General features: G+C 37.7%; 1 protein-coding gene across 1 annotated transcript in view; it reads right to left on the bottom strand.

Moving 5' to 3' along the window:
- The window catches only part of Vps13b (vacuolar protein sorting 13 homolog B), a 543,994-nt gene that overhangs the window by 379,292 nt on the left and 144,147 nt on the right, over window positions 1-20,555 (bottom strand). The gene's annotated exons all lie outside the window — the stretch shown is intronic.

Raw genomic sequence — 20,555 nt, 5'->3', positions numbered from 1 at the left:
TTTTTTGTAAATCACACACACACACACACACACACACACACACACACACACACACACACACACACACACACACACACACACACAGAAACGGAAAAATCTCAACCTCTGCCTCCCTTCCAGTACTACTGCATTTAAGGAACATGGGAAGGAACATATTGCAATGCACATACTGCACTGACTTCAAGTACATGTCCTTTCCATGCCTAGTTTCTTGGGATGCTCAGTATAAAAACAAATTCAGAATATATCACAGCCCATTTGATTTTACACACACATTAGAAATGATTGATCATAGGAATGACATTCCCTCATTCACATACAACAGTCATCCCATTCATGAAAAGACTAATGTGGTGCCATGAATCTTCACTAATGCCTACAGCACTGCCCAGGCTTCCACTTCCTTAAGATTTGTTCTATTCACTGAAGCTAATGTCTTAGAATGAACACTTGGCCGTTTCCTTTGTGAACCACAGACATACCTATAGTGATGGGGGACACAGAAACGAATGAGTCTTCACAGGGCTTTAACACCTAACACGAGATATGCCACAATTTCTATGAACAGCAAATAGGGCATGTGGCCATCTCTACATATTTTCTTTGTTATTTCAAGACAGGATCTCACTATTTAGCCCTAGCCATCCTGGAACTCACTATGTAGACAAAGATGACCTTGAACTCACATAGATCTACCTGTCTCTGCCTTCCAAGTGCTGGGACTAAAGGCATGTACCAATAAACCCAGCTAAGCCTACAATTTTTATCATATTTGGCCAAAAGGCTTTAAAGACAGTAGGTACTTCAGAAAAAAAAATGTGTATTCATTCTAGTCCCACATGTTTTCAAGCAGTAGTGCTAAAAGACCTAGCCCAAATAATATATTCAAATAATTTAAAATCTCAAATATCTAGGAGAATACTTGTCCTCTAAATAGGCATCTTTAATGAGCTAATACATACTACAGAATGAACCATACACTGCACACATTGATTCCCAAACAGGGGTAGGTAGCATCATCTCCGGAGAAAGCATGACGTGCTCTATACATATTTTTGGTTATCACAAACGAGTGGGTGCTGTGCTAGTACTCAATGCTAGTGCTACTAATGACTGGCTACAAGTGCTACAAAATATCCAAAGATGCACAACAAAGAATTCCGGGTAAGAAAGAAAGGTCCATCACATCACTCTGAAAGGGGGGTAGGTAAAAACAAAAAGAAAGAAAATAGACTCAAAGAGAAAGACTAATGAAAGCTACCGTTTCCTATTTGTATCTATTAGAAATACTATTTGCTGTCTGCAATAAGAATCTTGCAAAATTCTAAAACAGACATTATTTAGTGAAATACACACAGGAACAAACAGGAAGGTAATGATCATGGGGAATGCTTAGTTGTTGTTTTCAATATAATCCATTGCAGCTGGTGGCTCAGAAAACAACAACAACAACAACAACAACAACAAACATAAACCCAAGTTGCTTCAAAAATAAAGTTGGCAGTTAACACTATAATCAAATGTACTTATAAAATCTGGACCTAACAGCATATTTTCACCCTCAAAGCACATAAATTCCCTTAAACTAAAAGTCATGCAATTGGTATCAAGACAAAAACCTATAAATAGAAACTTTTAATCAGTCTTACCTAAAGTACATTTCACACACACACACATAAAATACACATATATACTCATATATATAAATATACACATTAAATTTATTTTTCTAAATGTCTTTCATTTTCCAAGAAATACTAAAATTCATTTAAGACTCATTCTTATTGTAAAGCTTAGTAACCCCAGGCTTCTTTTTCTTTACTTTGGTTAGAACTTTACATGGGGAGGAGCTCTTTGACAGATATAAATTACCAACATTAGTGGAGCCCTTAGTACCTGACAACAAGCAGGTAATGTCATGTGATGACATCAACGTCCATATTGTAACTGAGATGGCTACAGAGACAGACACTTAGAAAGCAGGGACTAGTCAATTAGATGATTTACATCCAGTGTGACATAAAGCAGACAGGTCCAAAAGGTTACTCAAAACAGTAAACATTTAAAACCTATGAATTGTTGATTTATCCAATTTTCCATTCTATACTTAGGAACCATAATTGATTATAATAACTTAAACCCATGGAAAGGTGGAACTGTTAGAATTGTTCTTACAATATCCACTAAAGTTAAGTTTTTTATATATCAGAGAATGTGTAGTAATTTCACCCAGGCTTCCCTCATATGAACTATAAGATTTTATTATAAATATATATTTGTATATACATATATGTATATATACTTATGTATATGTGTGTATGTATATATTTCTGTGGCTATCTTCTCACTTTTACCAGTCTAATATATAATTATTGTATATATGCAAAACAAAAGAAAGCTCAATAGAAAATGACTGAGAAAGGGAAGAGTAAGACATTTAAAGTAAAAGATTCAAGGTCACTCTTTTGCTCTATCATTGAAACACAAACCAGAGAACTTCAAAATCATATTTTAAATTTGGTTCACTTTTGAATTAAATTGTAGCTGTGCCTGTGGCTCTCAAATGTTCTTAGTAAAGAATCCTATTATTCCCCCCCCCCCGCAAAAAAAAAAAAAAAAAAAAAAAAGTCTTACTAGGTAGTCAAAAGTGGCGGGGTTGGGGCGGGGAAGGAAAACACAAAAAACACAAAGGTCCTTTGATAGACTCTGAAAGTGAGGGCTCAGAGCTCCTAATAAGGCATTTCAAACTTTTGTAATTTATAAATTTTAAACAAAATTAGAGGGGAAATATATATTTCTTTGATTTTTGTGAAATAAAGTCAACACAACTAATACTAAAATCAAACTACTCATCTCATTACCCAAATGAGATATGCAAATAGAACAGTTGTAGAAAGCTGAACAGAATGTAAGGGTACTGCTGGCCTAGAAGAAAGCTGTCACCCAGATTACTCAGTTAGATGGTGAAAATTACCTTGGAGAGTGTAGTAGCTTAACATTATTTACTTTCCCATGCATAATAGCACGGTTTGTCATCTAGCGCAGCTTCAGAATTTGATCAGCTGCTGGATTAAAAGATTACAAAGATCACCTATTGCTTTTATCTTCAGAAAGGCTACTGTCCACAAAGACCTCCCCCACGGCAAGAACTATAGGATTGCTCATGTCTGGTTGCTTCTACCACAGCCTGCACTCATTACTTCACCCCATTAACATTCCACACTGGGAGTTCTTTACCAGTTTTATGAGGCGAAACCACAAAACATCAGGTTAACAAAATCCTCACAGAGCAATTTCACCTTAAAATACTGCCTGTCAGGGATGTGGTTCCAAGATATTCAATAAATCACTAGCTCTATAAAGCAAGTTACAAATCAAGTAAATGATTTTTTTTCATCAGAACACAATCAAGATTAATTAAATACAAGCAGATTACTGGAAGTTACACACTCATGGGCGAAGCGGTGGGTGCAACAGTGAGTTCCCCAGTGTCCGGGAGCTTGGTCCAGGTTTCACTGGGCTTACGGTTTCATGAAATAAACTTACTGTCACTCATTCTGCCTCCCAGCACAGAGAACACAGACCATTAGGAGCACACACTTACTGCTTCTATTCCTGGTTCTTCCACTTATGGGTGGTGTATCTTTGAGACAGTTAATACACCATCTTGAAATATGCAAGTCTAAGCCTGTTTTCTCAGTTTAAAAAAATGAAGAAACTGTCTTTGTTGTTTATAAAATGTAAGATAAAGGTGCTATGAATAGGCCTAATAGTAGTAAATGTCCAAAACACTTTCCTTTCCTTCCAACTTCCCGTGTTGAAATAGAAAATTGTAAATCTGACTAAACAGTATTGTTCTAATTCCTAAGGAGATCACTAAGTAAGAGACATGTCTCTGCTCCTATGCCTGTGTGATTAAAAGTCAGACTGAAAATAAACTGATGGTATATGGATAGGCCAGGGTGGCCTGTCGGAAACGTCCACCTGCACTCCTTTTTCGCTCAGTAGAACCAAAGAATGTGAATGACTGAATCCCATCCATCCCGTTTGCCAGGCTAATGACCACAGTTATTAGCAGAATTTGCCTGTCATTGTGGCAATCACTAATCTACAGAATACACTAACCAAGTAACAGTAGATAGTGTTTTGGATGGCTTTTATGTCAACAATAAAAGCTAGAGTCATTTTATAAGTAAAACCTCAACTGAGAAAACAGTCCCCACTACCATGGCTTGTGGGCAAGCCAGTGATACATTTTCTTGATTGATGATTTATGTGGGATGGCTCAGGCCACTGTGGTCCTAGGTGCTATTAGGTGAACTGAGTAAGGCATGAGGAGCAAGTCAGTAAGCAGCATTCCTCCATGGACTCTTTATCAGTTCCGAATCTGACTTCCCTGGGTGACAGAGTATAAAGTGATTTTGGTCGTGGTGTTTATTACAACAGCTGAAACCCTAGGACAGGCAGAATGGCCAGTGCTTGACTATCTTCTGGTCTCTTGTAGCCCATTCATCAGGTCTGCTAAAGGAACAGCACCTCAGACTTCGATTATTCCAGCACTGTAAAGGATGGAACCTAATCCCAATGAATCCTTATTTAAACACTCTACTGTGGAAGCTTGAGTTAGCTGCTTACTAGTGGTCTCACTAAATACCTCATTAATTACTAGGTAACAAAAGTCAGGGGTAATGGCTTCCTAATAACTGTAATCAGGACCCACTGGAAGAAAGAACCCAATTTCAGGCCTGAGATTATCTCTGTAAGGAAAAAAAAAGTCATAAAGGTAAGAAAGAGCCCAAGTCAAACAGTTACATGCTAATGGAAATCTGAGGTCACAATACAAAAGAACATAAACTTTCAAAGATAAAATGCTAAAACAACCTGTGAGGAGAAGCACATATGATGCTACCCTGGTGCTTAGTATGACGGCAATCCTTCTTACGAATGTTCAGCATGTAGCACATGTGAGGCATGTTGTGATGTAACAGTACTTAAATACTAAGGAGGATAAGTGAGTATCAGCATGTTATGTACCTAAACTGCATTGTTTTATGCATATAAATGATTCTATCATCCCAATATTCCTATGAGCGGTCAACTAACTTCTCAACAGAAATTGGTAACAAATCAATGAAGGGAACTGAAAACCAAATGTAAGGGGCTAGAGATGGCTCAGTGGTTCGGAGGGTTTGCTGCTCTTGAAGAGGATGTGGTACCAAGGCCAGAGACCTGGTGCTTCTTTCTCTAGGGAGTACTCACATGTGCATATGTACACAAATACACATAACGTTTTGAAAATCAAATTTAAATTGTGAAGTCCTCTCTATAATGATTGTTCTTTATTCTATATCCAAAGGATTCTATATAAAGTATGTACCAATCTCTAGCAAGATTTTTTAGAAAAAAGTTCATTTTCACAATATTAATTTTACCAATCCATGGCCATGGGATTTTCCATTTCCTAGTGTCTTTCTCTATTTCTTTCTTCAAAGGTTTAAAATTTTCATTCTAAGTGTCTGTTACTTCATTGATGATGTTTATTTCTAGATATTTTATTCTCTTTAAGTGTTAGTTTTGTGAATGGGAGTGTTTCCATGACCTCCTTTCTCTGCATATTTGTTGTTGGTGTAGAGAAAAGCTATTAATTTATGGAAGTTGATTCTGTACCCTTCCACAGTGAATCTGTTCATAATTTATAATGGTTTTCTGATAGAACTTTGAGGACCTCTAATGTACAATATCATGTCGTTAAATTCCTTCTTTTGCTTTACTGTTCCAACTAATGCTCAGTAGGGATAGGGAAGCCCTTGTCTGGTTTCTGACTTTAGAGGATGTTTCAAGTCTTACTCCATCTAGGATGATATTGACTGTTTCTCACATACAACTTTTATATATTTAGGTATATTCTCTCTAGTCCTACATTCTCTGAGTTGTTTTTTTGTTGTTTTTTTTATATAATGAGGGATTCTGCATCCATTGAAATGATCATGTAATTTCTGTTTGAGTCTGGCTATGGAGCTTGCTCCTGGATGTTCCACTGAATGGGTCAGACTAAGAATATAGGGTGTCAACCAAGGAGAGTAAAGTTATATTCTCTCAAACAGAAAAATATGAACAATTTTTCTTTATAATTACTTCAATATCTATACTCTAGCTCCTTTTTCTTTTTACATCTAAACAAAAGTAGGTTAAAAACCATTCTGTCTTATAATTTCTATTGCTGCAAGAAAACACCGTGACCAAAGATCGAGTTGAGAAGGGGAGGATTTATAACCCAGGACCAACAGCCCAGGGATGGCACCATCCACAATGGACGGGACCACTGTACTCATCACAAAATAAGTTACAACCAGATCTTATGGAGACAGTTTCTCAATTGAGGCTCCCTCCTCTTCGATGATTCTAGCTTGTGTCAAGTTAACATAACACTGCCAGCACATATTATTAATAAATTCTGAAATGTTGAAAAATTTACCCAGCAGATATTGAATTATTTAGAATTTGAAGACAATATATTCATCATTTCATATAATCCTACATTCCTGAATTTTATATTACTGTTTATGACACACATGGACAAGCAAAATATATAACTGTCTCAATATATTACACAAGGGCAAAGTGAATGTCTGACCTGACCACTTCCTTGTATAGTCTTCCAAACACTCAAATATTATCTTGATATAGTTACTGTCTCATCACCTTAGATGGTTCCTAATTGAAATAAAATTTATTTCAAGACAGAAAAGGAACAGTAAAAATGACATGTTACAGAAAAAGCTCCTGCATCACTGTATCCCTGTGGCAGTAACTAGGCAAACAGGATGTCTGTAAACCACTCCAACACAATTAACTCTTCTCAGGAAGACTCTCGCATTAGTTACTCTCAATATTAGGACACTTTCTTAAATTGTACTCAAGTTCCTTATTCTATAATTTGTTCATTCCCCTCTTTCTCCTAAGGGGACTGAACAATGCAGGAACAGAAACGGAAACAATGAGATGGTATTATCCTTCTAAAATGTATCCAGTTCTCTGGTTCTTACATTATTTCTTAGCAGGTATCCAATGAATACATGTTTATAAAATAGTAGGTTTCCAAAGCACATGCTGTCTATAAATTTGCTCAGGAACTAAATAACCCAACATTTGAAAGACCTTAGTGATATATTTACTGTAATCTCTGTTTTACTATTAACACCTGGAATTGTAATATTTTTATTTCTGGTCTTCAAAAATACAAATTATCATGCTTTTTTATACTTTTTAATCATATTTTTCTCATATTCACCTGCCGACTACTTTCTATATTTCCCAAGTCTACCTCTGTTTGTCCCACCTTTGCATCATAGGAAGGCTCACACTATTTTCTTCTCTGATGAAATAGTCCACCAAGAAAACAATGATTGTAAATATATATGCACCATACATATTTATAAATATATGGTATAGTGAATTTCATTTAATAAATCAGTACTAAACATGATAGAATCTACCTGATCTTCAGACTTAAATATATACCTCTGAAGTAAAAAACTTGAAAGAGAACAATATGTACAGGCAATAAATTCAGACAGACACAAAATGGTATAAGCTTCATATCTCAATTAACAAAACCAAAGTCAAGCTTTGAAATCGATAACTGTAAATTATACTTGTTCAATCCTGGATTTGCTCACACATACAAATATGTCTCTTGGGAAATATGTATGTCTAGGAATCAAGAAACTGCTACTAAATTGTGAATATTTCACTTTCTTTCAGCATCACTAAGTTTATACCAAAAGGATTTTGAAACAAGGAAAGATGATTTTTGCCCCACTGAGGACCATTATTAATAGTGAATGGGTCTTGGGAGTTCCCACCTCAGATATTATACCGAGATAACACTGTTCTTACAGTATATGGTATAAATTCTCTGTCCAAATTTTATTCATACAAGTTTATAGTTTAAACACACTAAAAATAAAGTAAAAATGTGTGGACCAGGCAACTTATGTGAGTTTCAGGCCATGATGCCACATTGATAAATAGTTTTAACTGTCAACCTGACATGGCTTAGAATTGCCTAGGAGGAGAACTTTAATAAAGGATTTAATAAGGGATGCCAATAAGGTCGGCCTTCAGCCGTGTCTCTGGGGAACTGTCCAGACTGCCTTTATGGATGTGGAGAGTTACCCTGGATGTGAGGATACCTTCGAAAGGTTGCCAGAGAAAATGGAGAGCGAGAGAAAGACTTGGTGGGTTTGTTCTCTCTGCTTTCACTTGCACTAGCATCCTACCCTGTTGCTGGTGATATTAATGATATTAATGCCAACTTCTTCAGGCTTCCAATGTCAATTGAAAATCTTGCTGATTCCTGTGAATACTAAAACTATCTTTGTGGGCTTCCACCACAGACTGAAGACCAGGGTTCGCTGGAAATTCTAAAGGCTTTTGGCAGCAGACAGACAGAGCTGCTGAGGTACCTACCTTAATGCATTGTTGAACTCCTAGGTTTAGCCTCTCTCATAAGAAAGTCATTAAGTACTCCAAACATATCATATAAGCCAATCTAATAACCTCTTTAATATACACTTAATCTACCACTGTTTCTCTGGAAAATTTTGACTAAGATAGCTACTAAGTAATTAACAGCACCAAATAAAAGTAGACATTTTTAAAATCCTTTTTGACACACACACACACACACACACACACACACACACACACACACACACACACACACACACACACACACAATCTCTATGCTGGTAAAACTGCACTCATGCACAGGTGGTAAAGCCTGAGGATTGTTAATCTCTAACAAGTTCTGAAGTGGTCAAACTTACTCAACATCTTAAAATACCATTTAAAGAGGAGGCTTAAAGCTTACTTATCCTCTAAAGTCAAGTAAATATGTATTACTTTATATACAGAGAGCTAGAAGCTGAAAAATTCAGAATACACATATAAAACACTGAGGACTTGTTGCTACTCTTCAGTGAGAGACTAATGGTGACAGGTAAATTTGGAGTGTACTTTAATGTTAACCAGATTCAGAATCACAATTCTGTCAGTACCTCATCCATTAATATACCTGTGATAGATTCAAAGAAGTGTACTTTTACTCACATACTAATTGAATTGAGTTAATTAATTGCAGCCTAGCCAAAAGTTCAAACAGACCTCACACAGCATTCAAAGCACAGCTTCAAATCTAACCTTCCTCCCTTTCTTTAAACTGGCCCCAGGGATGAAGTCAATAAATTGCCAATTAATAACATACTTGCTTTGATGATTCCTCGGTGACTTACTATCATCCCACTTCATAAATTTTTTTGGTAAAACTTCTGGAATTTCAAGCAAGACACTGCTTCCATGGGAAAACTCTATTTAAGAGTTCTCTGCTGCCAATCAGACAAACTGGCTGGTGATCCTCCCACACCATGCTGCAGGGAGAGGCACTCAACCAGTCAAAGTCTAATCTGTTCCACCAACAGCCCAGAAAACTTCTCCACTTCTGTACTAAGTAAATAAATCTGAGCATTAGTCTCTCCCACATTACTAAGACAAAGACTGATCTAGGTTATTCAGAAACAAAAGCACATGGCCCTGAACTTCAGCAGTAAATACAGCTATTCAACCTGAGAGCCAGCTACTCCAGTGTGTGGTGATGATTAGCTCCACTGGCACTCCGTTTAACCTATGTCAGTTCCATTCTCTTCTCACCAACAGGTCAGACGCCTGCACACACAGTGAGGACATGAAACGTCCAGCCCACCAGCCCATACATTTATCTCCTATCCAAACCCATGCCTATTTACACAGAGTCGTAGTCTCTCAGATAAAATGCTAACTTAATATTCATCTGGTACATATAGTCACTTTCCTGGCTTCTTAGCCTACAAACAATGGATCTCTTTCTACATCTCTTAATTTGCTCCAAGGATAGTCCTCCTAACCAGATGTCCTTAAATTACCACAGTGAATCAATTGCACACCTATGCAAAAATTGTGCAAAAACATAAGGGTCAAGCTTCATACTGTTTTTCATCTAATTTATCAAAAATTATCCCATCCTTACGATAAATAAGAATGAAAGGGAGAGCAATTGCCAGCATACACTTACTGTGAGTGAGAAGTAGCCATTGCTTCTGACAGAGTGAAAATAACAAGGAAGCAAACAAGACCAAATACTAAGGGCAAATCACTGGACGGAGGAAGGAGGGAGGACACCTGCTTGCGGGCCAGTGCCAATGGCTGGGGAAACCTGGCTATCGGGCCATTTGCATACTTTTGCTTCAAGTTGCTTTCAGTTAATTCCCATGATGAATGGGTTTAATCACATAACTATTACAAAATAAATTTTCATTGGAGACTGTTTATCCAACCTACTTTTCCCCGCTCTGGGAGGATAACTCAGGGTCTCACTGTGCCAGGAAGGCCTGAAACTCCTTCTGGAGGCTGCACTCAACCTCCTGCTCATGCTTCCTGCACCTGAAGTTCTAGGATTACAGGCATGTACCATGATGTCTCACCTGATCCAACAAATGTTCTCTGAGAACCAACCACAACCTAAACATAAACACTGACCTTACAGATAAGACCCCAATCTAACTGTTCATAACTTAGTGGGGGACAAGATAAAATGAATCAGGTTTGAAAGGCACTTTAATAAAAAATATTCATAAATGGCTTCTCAATGTAGAAAAGAAGCAAGTAAAGGGGGTTCCTAGCTGCTTGGAGAGACAATTCATGAATGAATTCTGAGTGAGAATGTTTGAGATGAAAAAAATGACAACGACAAAGAAAGAGGAAGACCCGAGACGCAGTGTAAGCACAGGATGCACACTGGAGAACTGATGAGAGCCAGGGCACTCCCTGTGACTGCCACAGATCCACGTGCTGCGAGGGTGATGCACAGTGGAGTACAGAGATGCCCTCCTAACAACTCTGAATGCAGTAAAAGAAGTCTTAAAAACACTTTTAAGAAGAGAGACAAGATCAGATTTTACCTTCCAGAAAAGGTTTACAGAAAAGTCTGTGATTATCTTGACCACAGAGAAGAGATGGGAAATGAGAGAAGGGAAAGTCTGAGAACAATCAGTAAGTCTACAGCTATAATGATCGCACTGAAAATGACCACCATGCACTGTACATGTCAAGGTAAACGCTGAACTAAAATGTAAGATTAACTTTTAAATGTTGTGCCAAGAGTAGCCAATCCAACTATCCCATATATAGCCAAAAATTCATTTGCAGAGCAGAGAAAATAAAACTCTGGGTTACAAATGTTAGGGGGATGATACAAATTGGAAAATTTATCTTTATAGAACTAAAATCACGCAAAGGCATGTACTTAGCATGGGTTCCATTCAGCCTTTAGGTTCAATACTTTTTCAATAACATTGGTTTTCATGCAAAGCAATCATTTTTCTGTAAAGAAAACATGAATAATTTTCAGCCTTTATAATCAAGATCCCTTCACATGAAAATGTTTTCTGGTAAGGTGGTAGTTAAGACAATTTTATTTGTGTTGTAAAGGGCGTAAGCGAACATCCTGAAGTATCAAATATTATTCTAAATATTTTACTCACATGAATTCACGTAATCTTGACAACCTGCTAAGATATCTACTATTAATTTCCCCATCAGACCAATAAGAACAAAAAACTAAGGAGGAGACTCACAAAGCCTGTAAGGAACCAGTCTACTAATTTAAACTTCAAACCTCTACACTATCCTTACAGATGACTTTACTCTGATAAGTAAGTAGTATATTAAATTCCAGAATTTAATCTTAAGAACTCCACATAGAAACGCATAGGCATGAACTATGGAACAGTATAACACTCTAGGGCGGCCATCTACAAACATACCTTACCTCTTGGACACTGAGCAGAGCAATTCCTATACAATCACAAGAAAGAAGACACTCTAACAAGACTCCAATATTTGCACCACTATCGTGTTGACACTAGACTTTTAAATTGCATACATTAGGCTTAGTGCCCACCTGCCTGGGAATACCTGCAGCAGACTTCCTTTCCTTCCTTTAAACAAAGCCTTTTGGTCTGTACCTGTCCTCCATGCACACACTCTCATCTCTTACTCCTGGCTGCCAGCTACTTTCTCCAACTCAACCATTCTTCTGTTATTTTCATCCATATATGTATTTTTAAGAGTCCACATAAGAGAAGAAAAGTAATGTGTGTCTTTCACAGTCCAGCCTACTTACACAAACGTATCAAAACTAAGCAAGGTAATTATCACGTTAACCACAAACCTGTGCATGCATGTGTGGAGCCCAAAAGCTGGCATCAGATGTTGCGCTGCACAGCACCCCACTGTATTTTTAAGACAAGATCTCTGGCTGAATGTGTATCTTATTATTTCAGCTAGACAGTCAAGCCCCTGGGATGCTCCTGTCCCTGCCTGCCCAGACGGTTACTACAGGTGTGCTGCACTGTTTGGATTTTTACATAAGTGATGGGAAATCCAAACGCAGGTCCTTAAGCTGGCACAGCAAGAACTTAACCCACTGAGCCATTTCCCCCTCATCTAACCTTAATTCTAAAATGTAAGACAGGGTTGCGGGAACAAACCCTTACTACTACATAAGTAATCTAAGTATAAGTGCGATGGGACTGCACGCATGTGCTACCATGCCTGACGGACACACAATGTCCTAGGAACAATTACCTGAAGAGGCTAGTTAGGCCATCTGGCTTGTCAGTTATTTAAAAAGCAAACAAACAAACAAACAAACAAAAACACCAAAAAAAAACAAGAAAAAAACTTCATTTTTATCCTTTTAAAGAAATAACATGGCCTTCATTTAATTATGACTCCCATTTAAAACAAAAAAAAATGTAAACTTAAAGTATTTGCAATGCTAAAATGGGAAGTATAGACTCATGTGGAATAATAATTGAGTCTTAATCTCTTTTTGAAAGCCCTTTCCAAAGTATATTTACCCTTTTCTTCCATTCAGATCAGTCCTCTCCCTGTTTTCAGAATATAGCCCTTTTTTTAAAAATTGTTACCGCCAAGTCTGTTCAGAGCCCTGATTAGAACATATCATAGTACCTTGCATGGAGCCAGCAAATAACACTTAATAGAATTTGGTAGACTGAACGACCAACTTCTGCAGAGCCTGTGCTCCCTGGTAAAGGTTAAATGTGTAATCTTGACTCAAAGTGCTTAGGTAGACACCTAGAACAATTCTCAACACAAATGAAGACCAGCAAGCATTCGTGCTGCTCCCACTATGGTTTCAGGGTCACTTCCAAAGCTCAAGCTGAATTTGCCTAGATAGTATCAGCTTCAACCAGTGGGGCCTTTGTTGCAGCACTGGGTTAGTTATCTGGGCAAAGGAGTTTAGCCTGTCTGATGCACGTGCCCGAGCTCTCTCTACTCAGGAAACAGCAAGAGGACCCTTACCAAGAGCACCTCAGGATCTACTTGGCAGCCTCCAGAACCATAGCTGAATAAGCATCTATTGCCTAAAATTCATTTAGTCAAACAGCAATCTAAGGCAGGCTATTCGAGGTTCTCTGCTGTTTCTTAGTGAAAGGCGCTCTGGCTAGCCAGATTTCTAGACACACTATCAACTCACCAGCTGTGCCACTGCCCTGACTCACCAAATCCAACCATCAGTTTCCACTGATTCCAACATATTATTATGCCACAAATCTGTGGAACTCTTTAAACCACAATATCATTTTTACTTCATTAGACCATTTTACTAACCTTGTCCCATGCCATTCATCACCACCAAATTTGGTTTCCAAACACTAAATCGATAAAGCCTTCCGACTTTTCCACTCAGAATAAAAATTACTTTCAAGTCACTTTCAAATAACATTTCACAACCTCAAAATATATAAAGAGCTTATTCTTTCAGATATTAACCTACCCTTGTTCTCAATCCTTCCCTAAACTCTGGTTACAGGGGAATTAGTAACCCTCCAAAAAAGGTTACTAAAAACCCACTTTTCCAGACATAGTTCACAATGGAAGTCTCACTTGGCCATAAATGATTATAGCAATCAATTCCCATGTCACGAGAATTTCACTATGAACTCTCAATGTCTTATAACTGTCTTAAACATATATCTACATACCCTATGTCTCCCTTAACGAACTATAAGTTGATTAAGAAGAAGCAAAAAGGAGCTGGGGAGTTGGCTCAGCATTAAGAAAATTGTTGCTCTTGCTGAGGACCAATTCAGTTCCCAGCATCCACATGACGGCCAACGACTCTCTATAACTCAAGTTCCAGATGATAAGGCCTCTGGCTTTCAGAGGAACTGCACACGTGTGCTGCTCAAATATATATGCAGGTGAAACCTTCACACATATAATGACTGCCCATCACCTGTTAAATGGTGGTTAGCACATTACTTCTTGTCTTTCTACAAAGACTGACTGACAAGCGTGGCCTGCCTTTTACAACTGTAGAACTGTTTCAGAAAGCCGCATGCTCAGATGCAGTAATAACCCCTCTTTAAATTCTCAACTTTTCTCTTCCTCTCAACCCTTATCTGCTTATTTCAAGGAGATGTCCTAACTTCCAAATGTCGCTGACAATCATGAACTATGTTTTAGCCAAAAGAAAGTTTAGTTGGAAATAAAGGTGTGACCAAAAGAACAGCCACCACAAGCCCTTTTTGCCTTGGAAATGCTTCTACCTTTAAATTCCTGTACAAAAGTATCTTTTTATTACTATATTCTGCAAGTATTTTGACCTACTCTTTAAAAAGGAAAAAGCTAAGGTATTACCAACTTTAAAGTTTTCTCACATAGTTCATTAAAGATGCTAGCTAGTTCTAACAATGGCAAAATCTCCAATCTATGAAGAGTTTAATGTACAGATGCACCAATTATGATATTATATCCCAACAAGCCCATTAAAACTGAGAGCATTTTACTCAAAAGAGCATTTACACATTTAACCTATAGGAAGAACATCCTGGCTTCCCAAGACTGTACATACCAGAGTATCTACAGTTTGCTGTGTGAGCAAGGAGCTGACAGGGAACTGTAGCAACTGGATGTTTGCTTTCTACTGCATACCATGTTGGGGAAGGCGACACTGACAGATGCTTGAGGAAACAGATCAGAACAAACAGAAACAGGGAGGTCAATGATGGACTCCATTAGCTTCTTCCTTTCCATTCTTGTTCAGTCTGGGGCTGGTCTATAGAACTGTGCCTCTCACTGGGAAGATGAGTCTGCCCTTCTATCACACAGGACATGTTTGGGTGTCATATAAAAGGCTCGCTGTGAGTCAGAATTAACGTTCCTTAAGCTGCTTTGTCAGGTAGTCTGTTACAGCAACAAGAGAAATGATAAAGTAGTCTCACATCATCTCGCTTTACTTTATCTATTGTTTTGGCAGTCCTCTGAATTGAATGTGGGGCCTAGGGCTGGCCAGGCAAATATTCTGCCACTAGCTATACTTCTAGTCCTCATCGGCGTGTGCTTTTTAACTACTTTCTAAAATACACTTTCCATATGAACATTTCCAACGACATCGAATATTGTTACAGGCTGCAAAGCTTTACCAAGGCACATCTACGGACTCGTGCTGAACTATTTCACTCCTACTGGACAGCGAAAACACTTGCGATTGTGATAAATAGCTGCTGTGAATATTTTTATTCTTTAAATAAAATTTGTTGGGGTGGGGGCTGTACACAGCCATGCATGCAGGAGCCAGTGGAGGCCAGAAGGCGGTGCTGTCTCCCCAGGAGCCGAGGGTACAAGCCTTTGTGAACTCTCTGATGTGAATAAACCAAACTCAGGGCTCTGCCACGGCAGCGAATGCTCTTGCCTGCTAGGCCACCCTACAGACCTGCTTGCAATCCTTTACTTGCACCTCAGACCACTCGCAACGGCCTACTTCAGAACTAGGATTGTAGGTGCTATAATAAAGCCATTAGTTGTTTAACTTTCTCAGCTCCATTTTATCATTTATGAAACATGTAATCTGGGCATGGTGGTGCCTGCCTTTACTCCAGGCTCTCTGTAAATGTGAAACGAACCTGGCCTACATAATGAGTTTTGGAACCATCAGGAATCTAGAGAGGCCATGTCTCAAACAGGGAAGGTGGGAGAATAACCTATAAGCAAAATGTTTTGTTATCCTAAGATCCATTTTGCTATTTATAATTTATGTCTGTACATGTTACAAGTAACTTATTTTTCTGAGATTGCTGTCTATAAAATACTTGTACCTGTGTTACTTCACAATTTATCCATAATGAAGTTTGTAGAACTACTATATTCATTCATTCAACTATTTCCTTGAGGTTTCAGATTTCTACTTCACAAGTGAAAAGTAAAAATGTAAAAATGCAAACGTTAGAATTCCTGACTTTTATATTCAAAAAATGGCTTCTAGTAGTTTAAATATTTCTTTTTGAATTGTCATGATAAATATAAAAGAGAAATAATTACAAAACTAAAGCTGTGATGACTGGCAGACACACATCTGGGAAAGGGAGCTATGCTTTCAGGAGTGTACAGGATTAGCTACGTCCTTATGAGTGACGCAGAGGACTGTACACACAGCAGGTATGTAAGTACTTGCTGCCTGAACTATCTTCCCAAGAGAACTTTCTAATTATTCAGGCTCAAATCCTTAATTTAAAACACTACAGCCAACCAACACACACACACACACACACACACACACACACACACACACACACACACACACACACACACATGCACGCACACGCACAGAAATAAACAAATCCATCTTAGCCTGAAATTTGTCTATCCAAACTATATGAAGAGGTCTTAATGTGCCAAGATTTCAAGAGTCAAACTCAAGGTCTATGCCCAATTTAACTACAACGGTCAGACAGGAGGAACATCTTATTTCCTCACTGCCCTCTGCCGGTGATATCACTTACCATTCATGCACTGAACCTTCCCTTCACCAAACTACTTCTAACTTGGGCCTATATTTAAACAATCCAGGATTGGATTGGCCTAGCCATCTGGAATTCAGGAAGGGGATAAGGGGAACATAATGTATTTCAGCATGGTGCTGTGTACTACTTAGAACATCTTCCAAGTAATCCGATCCTGGTTCTTTGGGCCCCTACACTTTTTATCACCTTTGAGCTCAGTTCACATGAGTGCGCATACACACACACACACACACACACATACACACACACATGCACATACATGCACACATACATGCACACCACACTAAGTAAATGACGGCAATATAAAGTAATTCTCCATTATAGGTTACAAATATTAACAAACTCCTTAAGCTAGAAGTATAATTAGGCTCCCTCACTACTGAAAAAATAAAAAGGATTTATACATTTCCCAATTTACTTTGTTATTACTGGTCTATAAATGTTTGTGGATTTTAACTATTCCCTATTGACCTTTTTGTAATATCTCCCCAGTTCCCTCAATAATAATGAGCTACGTAGAAACTTAAGCACTCTTCTGTCCATACCTATGCAAGAATCATTAGTATGCCATTGTTCTAAATTATTCCCTATAAGCCAGAGTCCATGTTTCTTCCCACACTTAACAATTTAGGAATAAGATGACAAAGATCTGTGAACAGTAAGGCTACCCCCAAATGGCAAGAATGCATTTTTCCTTCTTATATACCAACAATGGCCTCTGCATATTTTAGAACCCCCAATCATATCATAATGAGATACAAAACAGCTGCCTTTGAGACAGACACTAGGAAAAGTGAGAAAGGCAAAGATTGGCAGGAATTTCAACTCTGAATGTTTTGTTAGAAAGTTATTAAACAACCAATTTCAAAATTTAGACAGATTTGCAGGGTCAGTGTTACTGGACCTTAAACACACAAACCAGCATTTGCAAAACTAAGACATAATTTGAAGAGTTACATCATTTTCTCAAATATAAACTTGGATAATGATAGTGGCTTTTGATCCACCTAAAGAGACTTTAAGTAATGATTAAGTCTAGCCCTTTTACAGCTGCTTTGCAGCTTAGCCCACGTGTACCCTGTTTCCCAACTATTTCTTTTACACTAATTTGCTACTTACTCGTGAAACTGCTACTATTTTCTCTTAATATCACTGTACTTTTATTAAGCATACAATAAAAAATGCCTAACTTCTGACCCTGTGCCATAAGGAGGGAAAGAAGTGCTCGCCCACAAGGCCCCTGGATTGCTCCTGCTGGCTTCATTCCAGAACCCAGGACTTTTCAAAGGAGCAAAGTAATTTCCTGTTACTATTGAAATTGCTCTTGACTTGCAAACCATGACTTCAGAAGACACTTAAGTGTGGAAGGAGCATTCTGGAGTTAGGTAAAAGCTGTGCTGCCCAGTTTCAGAATCAAACGCTCCTAGGTTTACAAAGTACTGAGGAGAAACTGGACATGGAAAGGGACCAGGTAGGATGAATGACAGAACAAAGAGGAAATACCACAAAAGAAAAACTAAGTATTTAATTAATACAATTTGTTCATTAAAATGACTGAAGGTTGTATTATATTTTAGTTAACATACTAAACATAATAGGTTTATTATATTAAACCTAATCTTCACAAAAACTATCTGAGATAAATAGATTAATTTTTGAAGATGAGAATCCAATACTCAGAGGTTATCCTGTTCCAAGTCCTACAACCTACAAAGCCAGGGCTGAGCCCAGAATGTCAGAATGCAACCCCTCCTTATCACCTCACTCCCTTCCTCCCCCTTCCATGACACTCAGTTTATCTCCACAACATATTAGAATTATCCACAGGCAACGATGTTTATTCAATCGTTACAAAAAAGTTTGTAACAAAGTACCTATTGCATAAATGAATAAATAATGACTATTATACAAAGAAAATTAGCAAGACAGTGAAGGCACTGTGCACATCCTATAATCCTTGCATGCACATCAGAGGCAAAAGACAGAGAAGTGTTGCAAGTCTGAGGACAGTCTGGGCTTACTCTAGTACCAAGCTGTCTAGGGTACATAGAAGACACACCTCAGGAAGACAAAAAATATCAGCTTTAAAAGGGAAGCAAAATAATAATGTAAGAAAACAAATAAATACTGAAAGGTAGTCCTTTGGAAACTAAAATACAAAGTAACTTCATGATTTGAAAAAGCATTTTAAGTACATATGTATGTATATACATATATATACTTATATTGTGTACATTATATAACTAAGAATCAATATCTGTCAAATTTCAAATTTGTTGTTATAGAGACTTACACTTACTATATTTAAAAATATGTTAGTTTTAAAAGATTGTTATGACTTGAAAAGTTTTGACATAAAAAGCTAATCAAAATCAAAAATGTTTTTTCCACAAATATAATCTCATGTGTGTGTGTGTTTCTCTAAATGGAAAATAGACTGTTTAATTAATGGGATAAAAATGTATTACAAACACAATATTTTCAAAATGCTATATCCTGTAACTACCATAATCCTTTAGAAATTGTTTACCTCATGTTTAGAAGTCACACTGTTCACATATTCCCACAAATATTTTGCATGGTAAAGAGATCAGTAAACTTACTTTTATGCATAACATCTTTAACATTCACTCCCCCTTCTGTGTTTGTGATTAAATGTAACATTCTGAAATCCCAAAGTTCTGAGGAGAAACATAAATCCTTGTCTCACAGCTGCTGTTTGACTCTGGAAACACATGCATTTTCTTTTCAAACATTTACCCTCAAAACTCCCAAAGGCTTTGGACTGGAGAACACCTGCATCTCTTCATTTAGTTCCAATAACAGAGCCCGAACTCCAAAATTACAAAAATAGACTCTCTGTTCAGCTGTAGTTACATTTCACCTCTAACTCCTGGAAGAAAATGCTCAGAGCATGAAGTCATTTGGGCAAACTCTGTCATCAAGAGGACAAGACTTCTGCACTAGCAGCCCAGTGGGAATATGACAGAAACTGGCAACAATTACAGATAGCGTCCACAGTAACGTCCTCAGGGAAGACAGAGGAAATGCAGTAAGATAGATGGGTATAATTTGTACATATTTATACCCAAATCACAAATGTGAATTGTCTTTAATTGGTCCAAGATATACGCATTTGGAGTCAAATGTCCTGTCAAAGTTACTAAAACCATAACTTAAGGCAATCCACCTACTTTTACATTAGAAAGAGAATCTGGTGAAACAAGACATTCCCTAATGAGAGCACCACCTCTCCTTTAGATCTCTTTAGAAATTTCTATCTGACAAAGAGTGTTGCATGGTGTGTGTTGTCACCAATAGGTGACACAACTGAACTGCATCTCCAGAGACCACAACTGTAATTTTGACTATCCACTAACAAGAATCCCCCATCCCAATTTTTGATAATTAATAGATAAAATTTGTTCCATTCATGAAGACATGATAAAATTTAAACCCTGATACTGGTTTATGAAGTTAATTGCGCTGAAGAAGAAAAACAATGTCTTAAATTGGCAATATTATGTTTGACTGGCAAACACTGTGTTACAAAGAACTTCCTTTTACATCACTGCAGAATGGAACTGAAAATACCCAATTCTACCTTTCCAGCTCCAGGATGAAAAT

Source organism: Rattus rattus, chromosome 1 (genome assembly GCF_011064425.1).
Source record: "Rattus rattus isolate New Zealand chromosome 1, Rrattus_CSIRO_v1, whole genome shotgun sequence".
Taxonomy (NCBI): Eukaryota; Metazoa; Chordata; class Mammalia; order Rodentia; family Muridae; genus Rattus; species Rattus rattus.
Note: the sequence above shows the minus strand (reverse complement) of the source record. Positions and strands in the feature narration are given on the sequence as shown.